Source organism: Cricetulus griseus, chromosome 5, assembly GCF_003668045.3.
Source record: "Cricetulus griseus strain 17A/GY chromosome 5, alternate assembly CriGri-PICRH-1.0, whole genome shotgun sequence".
Taxonomy (NCBI): domain Eukaryota; kingdom Metazoa; phylum Chordata; class Mammalia; order Rodentia; family Cricetidae; genus Cricetulus; species Cricetulus griseus.
The window spans coordinates 89,570,110-89,576,993 of NC_048598.1; the positions used below are offsets into that span (position 1 = coordinate 89,570,110).

The window sequence follows — 6,884 nt, forward strand, 5'->3', positions numbered from 1 at the left end:
AAAATAAGGGGGAGATGTAAGGGGCCGTGGGCCCAAAACTACGAGGCTTAAAAGCCCACCTTTGTAAGACTTTTAATGACCTTTAAGTTTGCAGCTTAAAGCCAGCTCTGTGAGCTTCCTGTAACCTGTAATTAGATACGGTTTGGCCAAGCGGAACTGCTAACTGCTTCTGTTCCGAGAAAGGGTCTGGAGCTTTTCTGTTTGCTGTTCCAAGGAAGACCACTAGATGTTCCGGCTGACAAGAAGAATGTTCCAGTCCCAGCAAATACCTGCTGTTCCTTCTATTATTCCCCCCAATTCTATTGTTGCAGGGCTATTTAAGCCCACTCTAAGCCCCAATAAATCGAGACCTTGATACGACTCAGACTGTCTTTATGTGCTTGGTCTCCTTTCTCTTGAAAGACCCTCGCAGAGGTACTTTCGTAGAAGGAGACCCACACCCAGGAATCAGCGAAACCACGAACTTTGGATGCAAGAGCAAGAGGGTTTATTAATAACACGGATATCCGGGGCTTAGCTTCTGTTTTGCCAAGCCCCGAGCCCCGGAAGGGGGGTCCTTTTTATAAGGGAAAACAGGCACAGTACAGAAGTGAAAAGCATCAAATCAGCATTTTCTCAAGGTTTAATAGTCAGGCGAAACGGCCTTATCTTCTGCTGGTCCAGATGGCTGGCCTTGGGACGGAGCGATCCGGAGAGATCCGGTGGGGGTTGGCCTTGCGCGGGGCGGGGAGTGAGGGCCAGCAGCTGCAGGGATCAAAAGGTCGGGGAGAGTGCTGGGGAGGGAAGGATGTATTCGCGCGCGCCCCGCCAGCTGCCGACCAGAGTAGAAAAGCTACGGCCCGGGGGGGGGGGGTCTTTCACTCTCTTGCCCCCATTGACCCCTAGGTGATACCCCCTCGAGACCCACAAATAACCTGGCCTGCTGGACGGGTCACACACCCCCCACCACCGTGTGTGTGTGTGTGTGTGTGTGTGTGTGTGTGTGTGTGTGTGTGTACACATGAATGCTGCTCCACACATGTGAAGGTTGTTAGGTTTCAAACCTCATTTAACATATCCAAAGAAGACATTTAGTTGTCAGTTCTCACCTTCCACCATGGGGGGATCCCAGGTATTGAACTCAGGATGTCAGACTTGGCAGTAGGTACCCTTTCATGCTGAGCCATCTTGCTGGCCCCCATCATTCCATTTTTATGGGAGGGTTCCTAAATGTAGGCCCAGCTACAACTCTTCCTTTTCCTCCCCATTCCTCACTCTTGAGGGACTTGGCCACTGTCACTAGTTTGGCTGTCTAGTGCTTGACTTGGTACTGAAGTGAGAAAGACATATTTGCTAAATCCTGACCTGACCTTGGGCTAAAATTGAAGTCAGTCTGACTCTCACACATTTATGGACCTTAAAGGAACTTTTGCTCACCTGCATTGTTCTGCTCCCTGATCAAACAATACCATTCTTGAAGGGGTTAAATTCTCCCACTTTTACAAATGAATTTAGGTTTCAGTTCATCTGAGAAGGACACACAGGTGCTTCTCCCATCAAAGAGCCTATTATTATCCACTGTACCCTTATATTCAGGGTCAGGGGAGGAAAAAAAAAGAGAGAGAGAGAGAAAGAGCCTAAGTCAGCCTCACAGTATTTCAAGGACAAACCCAGCAGCCCCCTTCTGAGTCATGTGCCTGCTTATACAGATATGTCAAAAATGATAAGACTAAACCTCAGTGCCAGGCGGTGGTGGCACACACCTTTAATCCCAGCACTCAGCAGGCAGAGGCAAGCAGATCTCTGTGAGTTCGGGGCCCACCTGGTCTACAGAGCGAGTTCCAGAACAGGCTCCAAAGTTACAGAGAAGCTCTGTCTCGAAAAACAAAACAGCAATAACAAAACAAAAGAAAAAGCAGCTTTTAGCTGTTCTATGTTCTTGTTCTGATCACTCAGGAAAGGGAGAATGGCCTTGTATATATGAAAGCAGTGTTAACTCCATGTTGACAGCCTGTATAGCAATGCTAATTGTGCAAAGCTTCTGGGTTTCTCAGTTGGTGGAGACTTCATTCAGAGGAAAAGAAGCCTTTTCATGTCCTCATGCTGTTCTTTGTCTGTCTGGCCTCAGTGCAGAAACATCAGTTTTTTTTTATCTTAGAGAAACTCTGTAAGTAACTTTTTTTTTGGTTGTAGCCAGTTTAATTATATAAAAATCTTTTCTTGTATGCTATAGCAGCCATAAATAATCTCTTATAACGGTGTAAAACTCGTATAAATAGTGTGGAACCACAATCCTTATTTTATCATAAAGTGTTTGATCCCAGAAACGAGGAATCACATACATATATAGTTGGTACATTTTGTGTATGAAATGTATGTTCGTGTGTGCTGTGTGTGTGTTATAATAAGACATACTAGGTTCATTACTGTTTATGATTAAACCTGTTTTTCAAAGGTTGGGCTATGCCCCACCTGTAACCTTAACTACTAATGGTTCTGTACAGCCTGTTCCAAGAACAGCAATCATATCTTTGTTTCAAAAAGTTGTTTAGAGCCGTCTTGCAACCCTATCTTTGTTTCAAACGGTTATGTTGTTGTGCCCAAGTCACAAGGATTCCCAAAGAGACCTGAAAGACAGACCACTGATGCAAATGCACAAGGTTTATTAATTGTTCTATCCTACCACAGGAGGGACCCTGTCTAGCAAGCCCAAGCAGCAGCCTCCAGAGGGGGTGAAGTTCCCTTCCCTATCTACTGCTAAGTTTCAAAGATAAAAGTTACAAGATTGCATCAGTAGGTACGGGTTGCTTTCTGATTGGTTGACATTCGGGGACAATTAGGAGAATTTCTCAAAGTCATATTTTGGCATGAAATACCTGCGTACCAGGTATTCTCGTTGGTCAGTGCTGAGAGGGAACATTTTGTGGTTTCTATGGCTTTGTCTTGGTACTTGCAGGTGGCCTGTTGTACACAGATACCAATAGTTTTCAGAACTGTATCTTGGAGACTACAGGGGAGGTTTGTGTTGCTTGCTTGTTTTCTTGGTCTATGGTTGACTTTATTCAATTCTGTTTACAATATTCAAGCAGAAAACTCTTGGATTAAAGGTGTGTGCTAGGGCTGAGCCACACCACAACTAGAAACAAGTTTTTCTAGTAAATAATGCCATTTTAGGATTCAGTGTGGAAAAAATATCTTGCAACACTTACTCCTGCAACCCCACCTATTTTGCTTACCAAGTTCTCGATGTAAACTCGCCCATACCCTTGAGCTATAAAAGCCTTATCTTCTCACATCCAAGGCTGACCTCTTTTTTTGTTGTTTGTTTTGTGTTTTCTTTAGGAGACAGGGTTTCTCTGTGTAGCCCTGGCTGTCCTGGAACTCAATCTGTAGACCAGGCTAGCCTCCAACTCACTGCATCTGCCTCCCAAGTGCTGGGATTAGGGGCATGCGCTGCCACACTTAAACCTCTTAAGCCGAACCTCAGGTTTAATTAATTTGGCACGATGATTTTGATTGGTGACCTTTCTCCTCCCATCTTTGGGATTAACAGGGTGTATTAGGTTTTGGGTATTGTTTATTTAATAGGAAAGTGAGGCAGATTACTAGGGAACAAGTTTATTAGAAGAGTTAATGTGCAGAATGAGGAGAGTTCAGGCCCCAGGACTAGAGACAGATAGCATTGTGTGTGTGTGTGTGTGTGGGGGGGTCTCTGAAGAGAGCTAAAGCCTCTTTGTCAGGGAGAGCCTCTTTTTTTTTTTTTTTTCCCTGTAAAGATTTATTATGTATACAGTGTTCTGCCTGCATGTTGCCTGCATGCCAGAAGAGGGCGCCAGATCACATTATAGATGGTTGTGAGCCACTGCGTGGTTGCTGGGAATTGAACTCAGCAGCTCTGGAAGAGCAGCCTGTGCTCTTAACCTCTGAGCCATCTCTCCAGCCCTCTTATGGCTAGCTCTCTGGGGATGAGAGACTTCATAGCAGGAGCTGGAACCAGACAGGAGGCAGGCAAGGGAGTAACACAGTACCTCTTGGATGTAAACTTACTTACCAGGTAAGATATCAGGGCCCTGGGAAGTCAGTTAGCTAGGGACTCACAAAGTCTCTGTAGAATACAGTGTCTGTGAAGGGCAGGATGGAGGGTTGGGGGGAGGGCTGTTGTGAAGCTGTTGGGATCAGGCGAACCCAAGGTTTTCCCTGAGGCTATGATGTTTGGAGAAGGAATAGTTTTCCTTATCTAAAACAGGAATACTAATGACCTGGGGTCAGGACTTTGGGAAAGATTTGATTCTGGTTATGTTATTAGTATGATGTGTCTGGGTCTGTAATGTACCTGAGAAACCCTGTGTCCTTTTTGTGAATAATTGATTGATTAGCTTCCTGTTGATCTTGTCCCATTGTGTGATGGTTTTCTGCTGACTGTACAGTTTTTTCCTCAAAAACAATATATACAGTGCTGTACTTAATAAACATCCTGGCACAAGCCTTCCTCTCAAGCAGAACTGATCCCAACATTTCTGTGTTCTTTCTGATCTCCTGGATCTGGAATAGGATCCTCAAGATGACCCAGTTCGATCTCCCATGAATAACTACCCAACTCTATTCTAGGAACCCAAGGTCAAGCTGTCCCAGCTAACTTAAACTATCTTTCTTGTTTGTTTGTTTTTGGAGACAGGGTTTCTCTGTAGCTTTAGAGCTTATCCTGGAACTTACTCTGTAGACCAGGCTGGCTTGGAACTCACAGAGATCTGCCTGCCTCTGCCTCCCGAGTGCTGGGATTAAAGGCATGCGCCACCCAATGCCCGGCTCTTAACCTATCTTTTGTTAAACTACTTGCATGTGCAAACTCCTCCTCCAGATAACTGCTTATTTTAGCTTCAGTCAAATTGCTTGTTTACACACACACACACCTACCTGCCTGCCTGATAACTTGCCAGAGTGTAATTTCTGTCTTCAAAAACCTCGTGCTCTGCTGGACAGTGGTGGTGCACACCTTTGATACCTGTACTGGGGAGCCAGGCAGATCTCTGAGTTTAATTCCAGCCTGGTCTATAGAGCAAGCTCCAGGACAGCCCAGCTCAGAGCGTATCTTTTTTGTTTGTTTTTTGAGATAGGGTTTCTCTGTATAACAGACATGGCTGGCCTCGAACTCACAGAGACCCACCTGCCTCTGCCTCCCCAGTTCGAGTGCTGGGACTAAAGCTGTGAGCCAACACCACCTGGCATCAGAGCAAATCTTATTATTACCCTTTGACAAAGTGAAGCTATTGATAGTTGGGGTTGATTCCATGTTTATTTAGAGCTGGATTAAGAGATCACAGAATCATTAACCTCCCAATTTCTTTTTCCTTGTTTTTTTTTTTGGTTTTTTGAGACAGGGTTTCTCTGTGGCTTTGGAGGCTGTCCTGGAACTAGCTCTTGTAGATCAGGCTGGTCTCGAACTCAGAGAGATCCGCCTGCCTCTGCCTCCTGACTGCTGGGATTAAAGGCGTGTGGCACCACCGCCTGGCTTGGCTTGGTTCTTTGAGACAGGGTGTCTCTATGTAACAGAGTTCTGGCTGTCCTGGAACTCACTTTATAGATCAGGCTGGCCTTGAACTCACAGAGATCCACCAGCCTCTGTCTCCTGAGAGCTGGATTACACCTGGCTCCAATAGCTTTCTTGAATTTGAATAGGAATTTTAATTTCCTAAAAGTCTTGTAACCAACCTGGAAGGAAGCCATTCTGAGGAGAGACACTTAAACCATCTCCCTTTGTCTATCAGGCAGTTAAAACAAACGATCCTAAGGAACTGGAATTTCTGGGTAGGGGGGTGAAGCCTGTTATTAGCCAGGGGAGAACATTTCCTGCAAAGAGATTTCACACATTTCTGAACCTTGTTGAATCACCCACCTTGCAGGACAGACTGGAGGAGAGACCATGTTGGGACAGACTTCCCCTTGCCAAGGGCCATTCTAGTACCTGTTGCCCTGTTTAGACCTAAACCTCAGGTCAGTACCTCAAAGATGAATTTGGAGGGGGCCTCTGAACTTTTTCTTCCTGATGTGGCCCCATCCAATAAATCGTTCTCTCTCTCTCTCTCTCTCTCTCTCTCTCTCTCTCTCTCTCTCTCTCTTTCTTTTTTGTTGTTGTCTCTTTTATTCAATTATTAAGGACGGATGGGAAGAGCCTAGCAGGTTGTTAGGGCCCAGATTTCGACTCTAGACAGTACCTTAATGTTCATTCTCAGTTTCTAAAGTCCAAAACATTCTGCACGCCTATGCCAAAGGGCTCTGACACAAGACTGTAGACCTCAGCCGGGCGCTGGTGGCTCATGCCTTTAATACCAGCAGTCGGGAGGCAGAGGCAGAGGCAGAGGCAGAGGCAGAGGCAGAGGCAGGCAGATCTCTGTGAGTTCGAGACCAGCCTGGTCTACAAGAGCGAGTGCCAGGACAGCCTCCAAAGCCATAGAGAAACCCTGTCTCGAAAAACAAAAACAAAAAACAAAACAAAAAAACAAAAAAAAAGACTGAGGACCTCAGCTGTCAATTTCAGAGATTATGAGGCATGAACTAGTTGAAGCAATGATGGGTCAAGGAAGTTTTCTGGATTGCCCTTGGCATTCACTCTGCACACTGCTCTGCGAAATGCAACCTACCCGGGAAACAGTAACCGTCCAACCGCAGCACCGCCCGCAGCGACAGGTGTTTCCGGGGTAGGATTTTTTTGCGGCTTCACGCAGGGTGAGTCCTGTCTCTCGGGCTCGGGCCCAGGAGACCGCGCTCGCCACTTCCGTCCTCGGCGGGTGGACTTCCCACGTAGGCCACCGCAAGCCCAACAACTTTCCTGCCCAGGCTAGAGTAGCAAGGCCCGCCAGGCCAGGCTTGAGGGCGGGGCGGCGAGGCTCCGCCCACCGACGCCGGGG

The 6,884-nt window shown here is 46.4% G+C and overlaps 1 long non-coding RNA gene across 1 annotated transcript; it reads right to left on the minus strand.

Moving 5' to 3' along the window:
• Positions 1–528: 528 nt before the first annotated feature.
• Positions 529–6,873, minus strand: LOC103163849. Its single transcript, XR_004770295.1, has 3 exons — positions 6,618–6,873; positions 1,417–1,564; positions 529–744 (listed from the first exon to the last, which is right to left on the minus strand). It is a non-coding gene; the product is annotated as an uncharacterized LOC103163849 (long non-coding RNA).
• Positions 6,874–6,884: the final 11 nt, after the last annotated feature.